Source organism: Passer domesticus, chromosome 12 (assembly GCF_036417665.1).
Source record: "Passer domesticus isolate bPasDom1 chromosome 12, bPasDom1.hap1, whole genome shotgun sequence".
Taxonomy (NCBI): domain Eukaryota; kingdom Metazoa; phylum Chordata; class Aves; order Passeriformes; family Passeridae; genus Passer; species Passer domesticus.
The window spans coordinates 14,301,171-14,319,376 of record NC_087485.1 but is presented as its reverse complement, the minus strand read 5'-3'; the positions used below and the strand labels follow the sequence as shown (position 1 = coordinate 14,319,376).

At 42.3% G+C, this 18,206-nt stretch overlaps 1 protein-coding gene across 22 annotated transcripts in view; it reads right to left on the bottom strand.

The window, feature by feature from the left end:
* ZNF536 (zinc finger protein 536) overlaps window positions 1–12,548 on the bottom strand; it is a 344,757-nt gene extending 332,209 nt beyond the window's left edge. For 5 of the 22 annotated variants that reach the window (XM_064386636.1, XM_064386635.1, XM_064386629.1 and 2 more), the window contains exon 1: window positions 11,795–12,326. The gene's annotated coding sequence lies outside the window, so the exon portion shown is untranslated. The other 17 variants (XR_010346602.1, XR_010346601.1, XR_010346600.1 and 14 more) reach the window with 9 other exon arrangements.
* Between the last annotated feature and the right edge of the window lie 5,658 nt (window positions 12,549–18,206).

The window sequence follows — 18,206 nt, the reverse complement described above, 5'->3', positions numbered from 1 at the left end:
GTTATCTCATCACATGCAAGTTCTGTCTAACTAGACAGTGGATGTGAGTTCACTGCAGAAGTTGTATTCAGGAAGCAAAAGGTTAATAGTCTGAAGTCAATGATTTAGTATCATGACATGGGTAGTAGCCAATCAACAGTTGGTGTTTGAAAGAGGCTGTGATATATTATATTTATAGAGCAGGGGGGGTTGTGGTGATTTTTTTTTTTTTGCTTGCGTGACAATGATTTCACTTAAAAGAGAGAAAACTAAATTTGACTCAGCCAGCTCACACCTGAAAACAAGATACTGCATCAGTGACAATAACAGACCTGATCATTACAGCATTCATTAAGGTCTTCAATTAGTGAACTCAGTGGTGAGTGTTGATCATAAAAACGCTGGAAGAGTTTTTATTTGCAAGCTTGGGCCCTATGAAATTCATGTTTCTCTAAGAGAAAGGCTTTCCCTTTTCAAAGGGTACCCAAGGGGCCTCACTCACGGGGTAGGTTCATGTGGTTGCTGAGGGACACTGGATGAAGGTAGAGAGGCAGTGTAAGAAACAGCTCAGGGTGCCTGGGTAATTCCTCTCTGTTTTTGGTGGAGCAGCCCCTGGAGGGTTCAGTGCCTCCCCACACTGCCCCAGTCCACATATCCATAAAGCAGTCATCAATATTCACAAATTCAGGCCATCCCTAGAAGAGCCTTTTTCTACTTAAACTGTAAAGCAAAATAAATTAAAATTCAAACTAACTCAACATTCACCACAAGCACCTTTTTTAAAAAGAATCTAAGAGTTTTGATGCAAAGGGTAACTGTCAGCCAATATTTTACTCTTAGGATTTTATTACAGTTAACCTTCCAAGGATCTGACTTCATATATTCTCCATATGTGAGATTTCTATAGGTGCCAGCTGCAATAAAGGTATTTAAGGGTTGCAGACATATCCCCAGATTCACCTCAGCTGTAGCAATCTCACAGCATTAACAGATTAGAAATCAACTCAGAGCAGTTCTAAATGATGAAGACTGCTTAAACCAACTTATAACAGGTATTTAGACACAGGTGGAAGATATGACCCCAAACTCTTGAGTCAACTGTAAGGTGCTCATGATTTCCAAGGACTTTGAACCAGCTGCAAAGAAACAGTCAAGCTAGAATTTTTTATACTTTGTGACAGAGGATAGTAGTAGTATCTTATCTGTACCTTGTAAGTATATATAAAAATAGAGTATAATCTTAAAATCAAATTAGAGCCACACCATTGATGTAGTTTAGGTCTTGTAAAAATCAAAATCACACAAAAATTGAAGACCAATAAAAATGTTTCCATGGTTCTTTTTTTAATCCCATTGAAAACAATTTTTCGTTGTAAACATTTTTGCTAGCCAAGCACTGCAGCATTGTGCAACTGCATGACAGCCAAAGAGAAACTGATGAAAAGCTGACTAGATTGATTTCATTTTTCCAACCGAAGTGAAATACGTAAAAGGAAATAACAAAATGGTGAAGTTATTTTTACATATAAAAAATGTCCACATTTAATAAACTCACATGGAAACTGCACAGCCAATGGTAATGCTTTTAAAATAGATCTACAGATCCCTTCAGTTCTGCATGGAAACAAAGGCAGGAGTGGGTTTCTGCAGCACCTTTCCCCTTCCTCAGGGAGCACAGAAACACCCTCTCTGCTGAAGTCAGACCTGAGCCATTCCCTCTCCCCCCGTGACCTCCCAGTTTCTGTGTAGAAGTGTGGCAGGGGGTTACTACTGGAACTCAGAGCTATATTTATTCCCTTGGCTCCCATCCATCACTGTTGCAGAGCAGCCAGGAGGGGAACCAACCAATACAGCATGGATTCTGCCAGAGTTGTGCTGCCAGACAAGTTAAGAATGAAAGACAGAGGAAACAGAAGCTATCAAAATGAGTATTTCTATCTCTAAGAAAAGAAGGATTTCCTCCCTTTGTGGATTCCCCTTCTACAGATTAAGACATTTTTTCTCTGCTTTTTAAGAGATCCTGACAGAGAAATCTGCCAGTTTCATAGATCTCCTCTGAGAGGAGGTTCTTCCTGAGAGAAGTAACAAGTGCAGTATCCCTTGCATCTCTCAGGCATTTGTTGGCATTTACACAGCATTTCTTTCCTCCTCCCAGTACTCCCAGAGAGCCATCCACAGCGAGCTCTGTGCTGCACAAGGTCCAAGGCAGTACTAGGAGAAAGGGTTAATGTTCCACCCATCACACCTCCTAGAGCCACTCTCTCAGTGCTCAGGGGCATGTAAGAATATTGAGTTCAAATACACAATCCACCCAACAAAAATAATGGCAACAAAACTCCATTTTGAGATGAAAATTTTTGGATTATAAAGACGCACTCCATCCCCAACTACTTTTATAACAGCTGAATTGTGAACTATGCAAGAAATAATTTTTCAGTATCGCGAATACTTTGAAGATCTCCGAATTTCCTTTTGTTCTCCTCTGGGACTAACCTGATACCTATTGCAATTTTTCAAAAGGAAAAGCCAGCAAGACAACAGTAAGAATACGAGACCGCTCTCACCATGTCACACTCAGGAGTGCAGGCTGCAAGACTCTGCCACAGAAACCAGTTGGGTTCAGTCTCTCACATCACACTGGAGAGCCCAAGCCAAGAGTCAGTTCTCTTCTGACCCACTGAATAATTAAATGATTATTCAAATTGGAATAGCCTGAAGCAGGAACTTAAAAAGAAGAGCCAAAGTGTGTTTTTAAAGCACTCACCTGGGATGCGAGAAACTTGATTTGAAAAAGCTGACTTAAATCAGATAGAGAGGAACGATCTGAATCCAGCTCTCCAGTGACCCAGGTGCATTCCATAATCACCAGTTCATAATGAAGTGCAGAGATGCAACTCTTTCATTTTGAGCAGAAATTCAATTGTGGACCTGAGAAATCCTTCAAAGATGCAGCATGTTGATGCAAACTAATGAACTGGTATTTTTCAACTGCAATAAGAAAATGGCAGCTAGTTCTGGCCAGAAACTGTACTCCTATATTTGGAAAGGCCCTAGCATGCCAAAGATACTACCAAACAAACAAAAGACTAAAATTCTAATCCAGAAGTTGTTTTGGGTTTCCTATTGCTCATTTATCTCATAGCATGTCCATTTATGCAGGCACAGGCATATAGCTTTTTGTGCTCAAGCAAAAAAAAAAAAAAAAAAAAAAAAAGAAATATGCTTGAACATTTGATCTTTAAAACAATAAAGAATATTTCAGAATAGCCAAGCTATTTTAAGAGGCATTTTATGGTAAAATCCAAAGGAGGGAGTAGTTAGAGCAGTGGAGGTTGTTCAGTCTGTATAATGGTACTAATAATGATACTGGGTTAACTTCTACTAGTTATTTTATTAGCCCTAGGAGGAATGATACTCCTATGGCAAAATCTCAATGAATCAATGAAGAGCAGTTATTTTAAAAAGGTAATAAATAGTCATTTCATTGCACGATTCAGTTTTGGGTTGCCTATAATCTTTGCATTTTTTTAACTCAAAAAGTTGGATTCAATTTTGTACGTGAAATGATGAAAGGAGAAAAAGTTTGATCAGGAAACAGTGGGGCTGCACATTGTACTTACAGTGAAATTAAGAAACACATGCATTTCACCAGGTAAGGAAAGGAACTTTTATCCACTGACTCAGTCATACCCAGACAGAAATAACAAAAGCAAAATTGAATCCTAGAAATCACATCAAAATAAATTAAAATTTTGCTAAATATTATGACTTTTCTGTGAGAAGAGAGATTCATAATTTTCCTGAAAATGCAGGATGTATTCCAATGAAATGAAGTTAAAAATTACTTGAAGCAGCAATTTCAAAACTAGTTCTGCTTTCCAACATTGAGTCAACCCTCAACATTCAATAACCTCAAAGTCCCGGTGGAGACTGGAACTCATAACAGTGTTCATGCAAACCTTGGAGAAACAAAGGTGTTTAAAAAATAAAAACAAAAAGAGCATGTGTATGTGAGTAGTTTTTTTTTTTTTCAAAATATGATATATCATATTTTGATATGATGGAACTAGGGCACACACCTGTCAAAAATCCTTGGCCACTAGAGTAGAAGGCAGCTTCTACTTCTCCTGTCAGTTACAAGCTAATGCCAGAGAAGAAAAGGTTTCTCCCTAATTCACTTGCTCAACACTTCACTGTCACACCATTCCCTTGAGTAAAACTGTTTCCAAAACTAAAATGCTGCTCTGTCCTGTTCTAAGATTTCAGTGGACCCCTGAAGAAACCGATCTAGGGAACAATTTTTAGGAAATCCACATGAAAATTAAAAGTAGCTCATCCATACAGAGCTATCAAAAGAAATGTTAGGAGACGAACATCCAGCCCACCATGTCAGCATTTGTTAATAGAAACCTGACTTTACACCTCCTTGCTTTCTTCACCCAAGCTCTCACATGCTCTTTCTCAAGAAACAAACATAGGCTTCCCTTGAACTCATTTATCCTTCCCTTGCTGATAATTTACTCCATATGTACTAAGCTTGGAGTTATTCTACCTGAATTTCCATATTTACCCAGGTTTCTCTAAAGTTTTGATTAAAGAGACCCATCTCCATCTATCTGTATCTACCACTGGTATTCCAATGATGAGATTGATGGTATCAATGCTTGCAAAATCTATGGAGGCCAGCTTATAAGACTGAAATAAAAGAACATTAATACTGCATGCCATCATTTAGAAAAATAAATTTAATGCCAGGCTGGCAACCTAACACAGTGCTGTGACATGGGTTACCAGGGCTAATTCCCAGATCAGCAGGGGCCAGGACTATGAAGGAAGCACAACACACAACCCTGTAGTGACCAAGTTGACTGTGGTACTTGATAGCAACCCCTTTGTAGCATTGATGAGCTCAACAGGTCTCCCATCCTCCTCAAAAAGAACCACAGTGACTGTGGCAGAATATCCCAAAGGCATAAAAAAAGGAGGAAAAGGTTCCAAGAGCACTTATTAAAAAGAAAAAAAAATGTAAAGAAACTATAACAAAATTCACACACAGGCTGAAACAACCTTATCATAATGGGAAGAATCAGGACAGCCCTGTGCCCCTTTGCACCACAGCACCCTGAACCTCCTAAGGCTGATGACAGGAACAGTCCCCAGTACATCCCAGGCTGTCCCAAGGCAGAGTAGTGGCCACAGGTGGCCCATATTGGCCCCTGCCACCAACCTCCCCTGCACCCCTCTTGGGAGTGAAAATCAGCTCATACTCTCCTTTTTCTTTCCCTTTCTGGCTTCTGCTCTTCACAAAACTGACAAATTTTCCCAAGCAGCCTTTCCCTGGCACTGTGGTACCCACTTGGGATAACCCCTGCCTGATCTCCCCTCCTCCTGGCAAGCACTGGCTCCCTCTGGGAGCCCGAGATTCCTACAGCTGGACAGTTCAACACTCATGCAGGCAAAATGAGCTGCTGGTTTGAAGAAGCTCTGTTGCTTGCCCCATGCCATGGGAATGAAGCCATCATCATTATTTTCAGGCACTGCTACCTGCAGATCTGTCTGTGAATGTCCTACCAGGATCGGCAGCGCTGCTTTTTCCACAACATGGCAAATACTCAAAAGGAATTACCTAATTCTGCTTTTGGTTATGTGAGTCTCAAATACTGCAATGCACAATGGAGGAAAGATCAGATATTGAGGCTCCTGTGGCTATTTTAGTTCTGTTTTCCTCATCTGTGTTTAAAAGACAGTCAGATTATAACAAAATTGTTTGTCTTTAATATAGTTCAACTTGACCCGATGAACCCATCTCTTTAGAAAACAATCTCACATGGAGTATTTAGATTAAGAACTGTAAAAAACAGTGAGTTCGAAATACTTTCAAGGACCCGTCTTACAATTTTTAAAAAAACACAGACAACTAGACTAATTATAATTACTCCTCTATAATTCTTTTGCCTTTTTGATGCATCTGGTTATCTAGTAAGATGCACCTGAAAATTAGAGCAAATTTAAATTTAAGGGAAAGGTGCCAAATTCAGAATACTGGGAGAATCCTACGTCTGGGAGCATATTTTGTGACAGCTTTGGTGCAGTTGGGCAGAGGCAACCCAAATCCTCCTTCACTACCCTATTCCCCTGCCTCTTTCCTGATCTGGATCTCTGCTGTCCCTGAAAAGATGCTTCAAATCTCTCCCTCAGTGCTTGGCTTCGTTGCTTAACCTGCCAATATGAGTGAAAATGTCACAGCAGTTACTGTGATCCACTCAGATTTAGGCAGACGCTCCCCGGTTATTTCACGTTAAACATCTATCGGATCATTCCAATTTTTTCTTGTCTCCAGCCAAGGGCAGATTCTGATCAGTGCCTTGGTCCAAGAAAGTTCATACTCCATATTCGGCCACACAACTGGAAGTCAGAACCACACAGCTGTACAATAACCCTGAGATCAGCCAGTTAAGCATCAGAATTATTTTACTTTTACATATTTGCTTTCAGTAGCTCATCCTTTTTTTTCCTCTTCCACAAATATCTGTGTCTGGAGTTTCTTGACTAGAGAAATTCGGATTTCCATCTACAGTTGCCAGAAATAAGTTTATTCATGTTTCTATAAAAGATAGAGTATGTATTCTATTTTTTCATCTTTGTTGTCTTTCCCTGCATCCAAATTGCTTGCAACTTAGGGAAACGCAAGGTATGAAAGAGAGGACAGAAAAATAGTTTTTCAAGATCACACTGTTTTCAGCATTTTGAGGAGCCGATATACATCTCTTCAGGTATCTGAGAGAAATTCAGAGATTAAAATTTAGATTTGCTTACAATCTTATTAAAGTACACTAAATCAGAAGATTAAAATTCTCTATTTGTCCACACACTCAAACTATAAAATAAATCTGTCTATGGCTTTAGTTCCCATTTTCATAAAATTTATATAAATCATGTCTCTTTTTTTTCCTTTTTTTTTTTTTTTTTTAGTCAAGGCACTCTAAAAACACCTGTGCAATTCAAAGTCAACTTTAAGCAAAAATCAACATTTGGAAAAATTACTTCTTACTGATTTCCCTACACTTGATGAAACTTGTGCTTCCCAGGGAATAAGTGCAGCCCATTTTAATGGACTAGTGGATTTTCTACATCTGTTCTAATGCAAATCTCTTTGGTCACCTAAGGCTCCATGGTGGGTAAACAACCTAATGTGTCAGCTTTCTGTGCTGAAGATCACAATTTCTGATCTCAGCACTGTCTTCATTGCTGCAAGCAAAACAGTGGTACTGATGTTGCAACTTACAGGCTACTCTCTTCTGATAATGAATGGGTTGGGTTATTGGCCTCTGGCATGGACAAAAATATGACAATCAGCCTCTTCATTATATAAAAGTCTACAGTGAAGACAGTGCCAGACAACTTGCTGACTATTAGAGCTTAAATATGTTCAGAAGTCAAAAAGCCCGTAGAACGATTCTTTTTCCTTCTTTTCCATTAATAAGGACATAGTCAATTTAGCCAAAGAGTTTAAATACAGTGTTTCCAGCAAAGCAACTTGTATCTTCAGGAAATCATTTGCAAAACACAGCTTTAGCCTGCAAATACTTCACGTTCATTCCCTGCAAAAGTAACAGAGAGGCTGACCTTTCTTACATCTCCAGTTGTTAATTGTCATCATCGTAACAGCACATGAAAACAAAGTTAAGTCACTGGCACTTTAAAAACCCCATCATATTAAATCTCATTTACCTGCAGGGATAGAAATTCAGAGTCAGGAGCAAAATCTGAAGGCAGAGCAGACATGAGAAAGTGCAACCAGTCGCAGGGTTTAGCAACTGTACCGAGACTCTTCTAGTGCACGTTCTGAAACAGCAATCGAATCTCTCAGCACTTGGTATCAAACTGGAAACATTTTTCTTCTAAAACATTCTCTAAACTTTAAACAACTCATTTATGATCCATTTCTTATGAAGATTAACAGCACATCCACTAGAAGATTAACTGAAAATAAAATTTAAAAAAAAAAAAAGGATAACAGAAAGGGTAAAACAGCCAGACTAGGACAAACAACTCAAGCTATTTACAAATATTTTTATAATGACTAGAAATCATAGAGCCCTCTTTAACTGTCTAACTTGAAAAACAATAACAAAAAAAATAAAAACCAAACAAGCCAAAAAATGCATCATCTGTTGACTGAACACAGGGCCTGATTTTCAAAGCTGCTGAGCACCCACAACTCCATCTGAAGTCAGTGGAAGTGATGAATGCTCAGCAGCTCTGCAAATCAGGCCCAAACTGTCCAGGGGTCTGCTGGCAGCCTAAAAGAAGTGGTGTTTAGAGGAGGGGGTTTGTTGCAGAATTGAGGAGGTTCAAAGTAATCTGTCAAAGAAGTGCTGCTACATTCATGAGTCGTAAAGCTAGCTGGCTCCCAGCTATGGGAAAAAAGTTAATTCATAGGGCTCGTAGGGCTTGCATTTGTCAAGGAGCAGGACGTCAATGCTATCATTATCAGGCAAATCAGCCAGGCGTTTAATGGTAGAATCAGGAGACATTTGCTCTCCACTATCAGAATGACATCATAACTAAAGCAGCCTTCGGCGAGGGGGGAGAGCCGGGGCAGGGCTGGGGCTGCACGCAGACTTTGCACTTCTGCCCGGCTCGCCCCACCGATGGCTGCTCCCCTTCCCCAGCGGGCAACTTCCAGCTCTCAGCTGCCTGCCCTCCACAACTTTCCCTCGCAGCATCCGAAACGCCAGCGTCTGATTGCACAAAATACTTCTAAACCTGCCCGATCCAAAACTGCAACATTGCAAGCCAGCCACTCGGTTAGGAGGGGATGGGGTTTACACAGAAGCTACAAATTCACCCTAAAAATTGCTGGTATTTTTAATTACTTCAGTCATCTTCATCCTCCATCAAATGGGCGGGTTACATACACGTTAAAAAGCTAGTTGCCTCTCTGATTTAAGAAGTAACAGCTTAGGTAACTTAGTCGATTTTTAAGCATACACAAACACATACACAAACAATCTTTGAATACTCTGACATATTTAGTGATGATCTATTCGATGACCAGAAATATAACTGCAACACACATTTCCCTTCCACAGTAGCCATAATTATACAAGTCAAACAGCACAAATTACAAACTGTTAATCTATTTTCTTTTAAAACATCACTACAGGTACACAGGCATGGTACAAAAGCCTCACCTTGTATAACAACTGTGAGGGAAAAAGTTATGAAAGCAGACAGAAAACCTAAAATCCCTGAGGCTACAAAAAAATCTCGCTATTGAGAAACAACCCAAGAGACCACATAGGGAATGTACAGCTTTCAGAAGCACTTCTCATCTTATTTGCACTTAACCTATTGATGTACTTATGCAGGTCACTTACTTTTCGGATATGTTTGAACCCTTTATAACCATGCAGATCGCCGCGGTTTTCACTTGGGCTTTTGTTTTTTTTTGGTTTTGTTTGGGTTTTTGCAAACAAGTTTCATTTAAAAAAGATCCAATTATGCAAATCTGCTCCCGGATAGGTAGTGAATATTCAATATGATGGTGATACTGTAATAGTTCAATGCAACGCACTGTACTGGACAGATTTATGAGGCAACGTCACTACTACGCTCTGGTCCTCGCTGAAGCATCTTGAAGTTAATTAAAGCTGCAATGTCCACTTTTCCAGCCACCCTCCTCATTCAGGTTTACTATTTCAACATCAAACCACCGAGGGGGCCTCCCCCCTCTCTCCGTACATTTAAGCAGCCTTCCACAGTCAATGAACAATGAACAAAGATTTGAGCGATGGGGGGGCGGGGGGGAGAGGGAAAAAAAATCTCCAAAAAATCAAATCCGGTTTAAATAAGTAAAAATATAGTTTCTAATATTAAACTAGAAAAGAAAACATTCTTCTCCAAGCGAACGTGCAGAGGCGCTTAGCCAACCCCTTCAGAAAGGGTCTAAAAGCAGCCAGTCCTTTTTATTTCGAGCAGTGAATGAGCCCAAACAAGGCTTCTAAACTTAATTATGACACTTAAAATAGTCTTTTTCCACAGAAGCGGGCGGCTCGCCGCCGCTATCTGTATCAGCCGGGCACATCAGCTCAGCAAACACGGCCCCTGTTGGATTTATTTTAAACTGCACGGGGGGGCGGGGGGCGGCGAGGGAATGCACAGCCCCGCAGAGCGCTCCCGCCGCGGGCGGCCGGGCAGCCGCGCCCCGCGCCCGCCCTGCCCCGCGCCCGCGGAGCGCCGCGCCCGCACCGCGCCCGCACCGCCGCTCCCCGGCCCGCCGGCGGCTCCAGCGCCAACGGAGGCATCTGACAAATCACGTCCCCGCCTCGACACTCTATCAGCCGCGGCCACATCCGCCGCACGCACCCCGAAACAATGCCCGCCGCGCGGGCGGGCGGCGGCGGCCGGAGCCCTCCCCGCCGCGCCCGCCCCGGGCGCCGGCACCGCGGCCGCGCCGGGGCACGCCGGCAACTAACTTTTCGGATGGAGCCCGTGCGAGCCGCCCCGCGGGAGCCGCGGACCCTCCGATAAACAGCATAAATCTTCGCGACCTTTTATTCTGCGTTGAAGTTCACAGGCGGCAGCGCTCCCCCAACCCCTCTCTCTCTCTCACACACACACATACACACATATATATTAATTATTTGCAAAACTGCAACAGATGGGCGCATTAAAATCTGGATTCTTTCCTACACAGCATCAAAGAATCTCTCCTTCCTCTCCCCCTCCCGCTAATCCCGCCGCCGGCCCGGTGCCCCCCCGCCTCCCGGCCGCGCAGCCCCGCGCAGCCCCCGCGCCGGAGAGCGGGGCCGCTGCCCCGCGCAGGCTGCGGCGCCCCCGCGGCCCTCCGCGCACGGCGCGCCGCCGGGAAGGTGATGCTCCCCCCACCTCCCCGCCGGGGATTGCCATTTAAGTTTCCTCCTTAACCTGTTACTTTCTCCGGGCGCTGACAAAAGCCCCGGCGGCGGGCTGGCAGGTGCCTCCCCGCTCCCCGCGGCGCCGCCGGGCGCGCTCCGCTCCCCCCGAAAGGGCTGAGACCTGGCCTGACATTTAGTGCCTACTTGAATGTCACAACGCTCCTCGCAGCATTATGCACGGCTCCTATTCATAAGAGGTCGATTAGAGCACAAAATGGCAGGTCTCTTAGGCACTTGAATCTCACAAGTTTGACACATGGTATGCATCAGCTAACTTTGATTAAAAAAAAAAAAAAAAAAAAAAAGGAGAGGGGGGAGTTTACAAATTACACCACGATTAGCCGGGATCCTAACGGGGGAGGGAGGGAAGAAAGGGGGGGCCCGCGTTTAAAGTCACTTCGGCAAAGTTTGCTCCGCAGCAACCCTTTAAAACAAAAAGTTTCTGGGCAAGTTAAGGGCAGGGTCGGTGCGGGCTGGGGCCGGCGGCGGGCGGCCCCCGGGCAGCGCCGCGGCCGCCGCCGGCACTCGCCTCCCCTCGCCTCGCCCGCCCGCTCCTTTTTTGTAAAGTAACGGTTTTAAAAGAAACGAGAGAGAAAGAGGAAAAACGTAGGGTTTTCTTCAGGCTAAGTTCTATAGCGCCATTCAATGGCTTCTCCGCTCCTTTCATTATTTTCTGCTTTTCCCCTGACAGCCCTGCTTGCAAACGTCACTGCTATGGATATTTAATTATACTGTATTTTTTTAATCACGGTGGAAAACGCAGGCCCCATTGCCATGATTAAAAAGAAATAAAAAACAAAAACATACTCCGGACTGACTTTGGAGCCTCTTTGATGGCTCACGGGAGCCTCCCGGATCCTCAAAAACCCCCTTTTTACCTTTGTCTTTCTTACCTTAAAATTTAAAGCAAAGCGTAGAAGAAACTCCCGCACGTAAACGGAGCGTTGTAAAAGATTGTGTTCAATGAATAATGAAGCATGTCCACATGATTGACTTGATCATTTTCTTGTGCGGAGGGGGAAAAGTGCGGCGCGGGGCTGCCGCGGCCGCCCGCTCCGGGTAGCCCTCCCAACTGCTTCCAGCACATCCCGAGCAAAGAGCGCTTTATTTTAATCTGTCTCTTTTCAGAATAACCCCCTTCATTGATACTGATCACCCAACATCACAAGACATCCCCATCTCTCAGCGTGGACTCCCCCTATCTGGTAGGTGAAATGCATTGTACCATTAAAAAAGCACTCCATTGTCGTCTTGGCATAATTCACAGCAACTAGATAGGTCTTGCGGCATTTAGCTTTGATGAGCCAAAAGCTGAACCCTTGATATAATAATCTACAAAGAATGGTCTGTGATCGTCCATTTTTTCTCCCTGTCTAGCAACTAAGAAACCATTTAACACGGCGCAGCTTGGTCGTGACCTTGAGCGCGTGTAAACACCCCGAGGAGCCCGCGCCGCTCCGCAGCCCCCCGGCCAGCGCCGCTGCCCGCGCCCCGCGCAGCCCCCGCGCCCGCGCAGCCCCCGCGCCCCGCCGCCCGCGCCCCGCGAGCCCCGCCGAGCCCCCCGGGGCAGCGCCGGGCTCCACAAAGCGCCCTTCTTACCTGCTCCCGAAACTATGCAAAGTCTGTTTCTCCTAAAAAAAAAAAAAAAAAAAAAAAAAAACTCCCGGGGAAACCTTGGCGGACAGGGGGACCGGAGCATCAGTCACCGCTCCGGCGTTTAAGAGAAGTAATCAGCGATAAAGTGACGTTGATCTGCACTGTAACCTTGTGGCGTATTTAATGTAAATAAGCCAGTTATGTTGCCAATCGCATGCATACAAACACATAAAGGTCCTCAGCGTTGCATTTTGATTCTTTCCATTAGAGCCGACTTTATTTACATACACTATTTAGGGGATCATGATAATTCTAAAACAATACTAGTGCCAAATGATTATGAAAATATGATTTTAATTAATCACGTAGTAGGCAAGGAAATTAGCATACGGTAATTAAACTTAGAGAAAAACGTCATGGAGGTTCTCTGCCTTATGGGTTCGGAATAATCATTAAACGATGGGTTTTCAGGACTTAATTATCAAACAAATAACTTTTTTAAAGCAACTTTACACGGTTTATCCGCAGGGCAACGATTTAGTAAATAATATATAACCAAGCAAACAAGGTGCAAATGTGACTGGTGAAATAGGTTGTGTTTCTACAAAGCAGAAGGGGGGGGGGAGAAGCTGAATAATGCAATTATGGATTCTGTGTCCCATAGTTGACAAAAGCATGGTGCCTCAATAGACTCTTTGTTATGGGATTATATAATGATTGTGGTGTAATTATGGGAAAAAAGATTTAGTAATAATAAAAAGTATCAAAATACACCAATGAGCAGCTTGTTTTAAAGAAAAGGCTTGCATGTGACATTAGGGGCATGTTAATAACAAAAAGCCAGGATCCGAAAGGGTTGACAAATAAAAAAGACTGTGATGCGCATGATTAAGAAGCGATGGAGACAGATTGATTATTCAAAATGCCGAGCCACAGGGACACTTAAAACATTGATTCAGGTAAGACTAGTTTCATCTTGACTGAAATGAGTTCCCTGAAGATGACTGGCATACATTTTAAATCAGTTTACTACATAAAAAGCATAACATCACAAGCTGAAACCTTCTAGTTAAAATAGGAATCCATGAGAAAAAAAAAAGTTTATGTTTGTGGCAATTCCCAGAGGGACTATGGAATTGCAGAGGAAGGGGTATAGATTAATTAGCTCTTCCTAAACACTGGACTTAAATGTGCCCATCTTTTATAATCCCTAGATCCCTCGCCTCTGTTTCTGGAGTCTGTGGTCCAATCCCAATTCTGCAGGTTATGGGGGCGATATTAATAACCCTAAAGGTACAACAGGACTTTTTTTAAATAGAACTACAGTGAATTAACTTTCTATAATAACTGAAAAATTAGCAACATTTTTCCAATTGGTATTTGAAGTGAAGTTTATAAATAGTTGTTCAGAGCTATTCAACGTTAAAAAAAAAAAAAAAAAAAAAGATTCCCATGCCTATACGAAAAAGTTTAGGAATTCACTCTGCATTTTCCAATTTGATGTGTCTGAAATTCTCTTTGAACAAATTCCAAAATACAAGTTTTTTCTATAGAAATTAGCATAGCAATCACATCAATAATATCACTATCTCTATGGGAATGATAACTGGAGCAGTGGGGGTGTTCTTTATTTCAATTCTTCGTGGATCAACTGATTATATTCTGTCTTCTTTTGAACTTGTTATTGTAAGTCAAGTGATTCTTTATAAGTGACAGCCCTGACAAAGAGACGAGGATGGGAAAGCAGGTCGAAAGGAAGTCGCCATATGGACTTTAAAAAAGGCACTTTTTAAACAAGATAATGGGGAAATGGATGTTGCCTTTTAACCCTGTCAAGGCTGAACATTATTAGCAGTCTCATAAAAGAATGAGCTATACCTTTTTTTAAAAATATCAGATTTCACCTTTGGATTTCTGTGACCTAGGGCTACATTAAACAAACCACATAGGAGGGATGGCATTTCAGAGGCAGGGGCCAAATCAAGTACCTGGAATCAGCAACAGACAGGAGATTTCAGAGCACTGCACAAAGAGTTACAGAAGAATGAGAACTCAGGAAAACCCCATGGTTCTTTTTCCTGAGACAAAGATAAGAATATTGACTAGAGATAGGTGAAACAGCAACTGACAGCAGAGGAGCTTGAGACATCTAACTGGGATTTCCTGTTCCTCTGGAGTAAGTGCATGATGCTCATTTAGAAACAACAGTTTGAGTGAAAACAAGCATGAACATGAGGGCTTTGACTCTGATCTTTTCAAAAATTCATATATCTCTCCTTTTCTTTCTGTACTGGAAGGAAAAATAATTTCTCTCCAGAAACTTTCAAGTGGACAAAGATTAAGAACCATCTCCCAGGAAGCTGAGATTAGGTACTAAACCCTCACTAAGAAAAGGCAGAGGAGTGGTCCAGCACTGGTGAATCACCAGTCAAATTTACTTTTCTATTTTTTAACTTTTTTCTTTTTCTTTTTTTTTTTTTTTTTTTTAGTCAGTTGGATGATCCAGATGATCCTCCAACTCAACTCTATAGGAAGAAATGTCAAACTCTTCTCAAAATTTGGAAGAGCAGAACTACTACTTGCAGGCAGAGGTGCTATCAAGGAAGGATTCTGTTAACAAGACTGATCAAAGTTGTTTAATTGTTTTCCCTAGCACCTCACAGACATAATTATTGGAGCTGGGATGGCCCAAAGTGGATCACAAAGAGATATTGTAGATCCATGAGCTCAGTGCATCCTAAGGACAAGAGACCTCCTCATTTTATTGACACAGTGACAGGCTCCAGCAGCTAAGCAGTGAATACTGGGCAGCTAGGATTCAGAAAAATCTCAGATTTGAGCTTGGGGAGAGTTTGCTCCAACATGTCTCAGAATTCAGAGCATTCTCAGGCACCATCAGCACTTCTGTAGTTACCCCCAGTACTTCTTCCTATTTCTCCCCATTTCTCAGTACTGTTCCTTTCTCTTCAGTACTATTTCCTTTTTCTTTTATTGCATCCAGGGAAAGATCTTTTCTCTTCAAAGCCTTTGTGCTCTCAATTGTCCTTAGCTTCTCCAGCTTCTGTGGTTGGTTGTATTCCTTTCTGTGCCTCCTCTATGAGTGGGCAGGAATACTCTGCCTCTTCAAAACAAGGTAAAAACTCTGTATACAGAGGACAGAGGGAAAGATCAGAGGAGATGTACATTGTGTGCCTTACTCTGCAAGGCTCTTGCACTGCCTTAGAGCATTGTGGGCACCTTCTCAGGGAGGAAAAGCTACAGACTTGTCAAACTTTAAAAAGCAGGAAGAGAGAAATGAAAGCTTAGTTCCTCAGCCAGGCAACATTACCTTTCACCATGATTTCTAGCTTTGTGTAATGACAGCCTTCTGGAAGATCTCATTTCAGACAGATGTAAATAACAGGGGGGAATATCTCAAATCTCCTCAAGTTTGATGAGTCCAACAAAAGACCAGGTAGAAGGAGTATTTTATGAGGCTTTACACAGGAAAGTAGCAAAAGACAAGTGGTCATACAGTAATTTACACAGTGGGTGGGGGAGAAACATTAGCTTTATATATTTAAATATTTATAAGTCGTTTGCTTTATAAGGAAGGATCATGGAATAATCCTGCCTTTGTTCATAAAAAGTGTGATCAGCATTTTCTTCCTAAAGAGAAGTGATAAGCAACTGGGCATTCTTTCAACAAAGGCTGAAGAAGCCCATTGAAAGCTTTAGGAGGGGGTCTCTTCTCCAAGGAAGAGCAGAACATCAGGTCTTTAATATTGATAAGGAAAGGCACATAAAAGAAATCATCCAATAGCAGGGACTTTAAATAAGGGATTTCAGAAAACTTGCACTAAATGTTTCAGCAAACTCTAGAACAGGTGGTGTGATCTACATGGCAGTCTGAGCCAGTGAAAACACAAGTCAGCCAGCAAGGAAGTTGCTGAAGCATGGTTCAAGAAGACATAAATAAAACACTCTCACAGGAAAAAAAGGGAAAAGCCTTTCAAAATTCCTGTTACAAACATGGGGGCTTCCTGGGCAGACCCCCAGCAAACTGACAAGGTGGATGGAGGTTTTCCCAGTGGCACAGATTCTAGGAGAGCTTCTTGGTAAAGGGACTGGAGGTCCCAGCTTCTGAAAGAGAGTAGAGGCAGAACCCGTTTGGGAACAAGCTGTCTATTTCCCAGGGGCCATGACCAAAATAAATATCTCTTTATAGATCCAACCAACCAAGGCTGTGCTCACCATCATCACAGGGTCAAGATAATCAGGATCTGTAAAAAGTTGGGCATTTTTAGCAGATAAATCCACATCCTCAATATAGCAGTCAACTCTCATTGAGCCTGACATCACAGACAATTTGCATTGGTCATTAAAAGCAGATACTAAGGTCAGGAGCCTATGTTGGCCACTTTTTGTGATAAAGTCATTGCAAAAATCACAGCCACCAGAAAAGGATCCAAATGAGAGTACAAAATGGACATCAGGAAGAAATGCAGTGGAAGCAGCATCTAAAGCCAGGTCACTGTGAAGGTGTATCTCCCTCTCATAGCACTGACTCTTTGCAAAATAAAGGCAAAACTGCAATGAAGAGAAAGAGTCCTTCAAGGTATTATGGACTGACATTGATACATGGCTTTAGAGCTTTCTGTGGACAAAAGTGGCCACCTTTGTGGTTTTTTAGAACATAAGGAGCTGAGTAAAGCAGTAATAAAGAAAAAAAATTATTTTCTTCTCCCTTAAGTGAACGACACTTTTTACATTAAAGAGTGAACAATGTTCTCAATAGATCCACCTAGTGGAATCGAGCAAATTCTGCTTCCAGAATAAAGGCACAGCATTTATAAACTCATGCAGGACATACTTCTGTGCCCATCTTCCATTCAGCACAACAGGGGCTCCCATACCCTCCGAGAGAGCAAGAGTGAAAGCTGCAGTAAGTCTCAGTACAAGCACAATGTAGAAGATCAGGAGACAACTGTTGCTCCAGGATTTAAACTTTAACATTTAAATTTATGTGGAATTGGTATAGCAGGTCTCCTTCTCCAGCTGTAATCACCAGGAATTATGGTTGATCAAGAGGAGAAAGTGCTGGGAAAAATATCCAAAAGAATAGCTGAACTTCATCTTAAAGTGCATTACCACTGACTTAGCTCTTGTAGCAAATTCACATTGAGCCTGTTCTCAGTCTGTCAGAGCTCTTCAGGAGCTATTTAAAAGAGATGGTGAGATCTTACCTCTGAGGTAAGACTCTGGAATAATTTTTTGGGTAAGCATTTCTTCTAACTCAACTATTCAAACCAATATCCCACTTTTCAACAGTTTCCTTAAACTTTTGCCTTTTCTTTCTACCCTGGTGCCAAAGAACACAGCAAACCCTAGATATGTAATGATTATAACTTTGTACTCATCCCAGCACTCGGCCACTTACCGTTTTTGATGAACTTCCCAACGTGTTCCTTTGACAGGTCCTGCTCCATCCCAGTTCTCCCCTTCCTCTGCCAGTTGCATGCAGTCCCCTGTTTCTCCATCCTGGCTCACAGCTGCCCTCCCTGAGCCTCCTCCACTGTCAGACACCACCTTGTTGAAGCTGTTGTGCCGTCAGAAAATTTGCAGTTTTCTTTAATGGAAAGAGCTCCATTTCAAGGATGTGCTGAAAATGTTGGTGTCTTACCTTTTAAGCTGTGGTTTCACACTTTAAGCCCCATGTCACAGTAATTA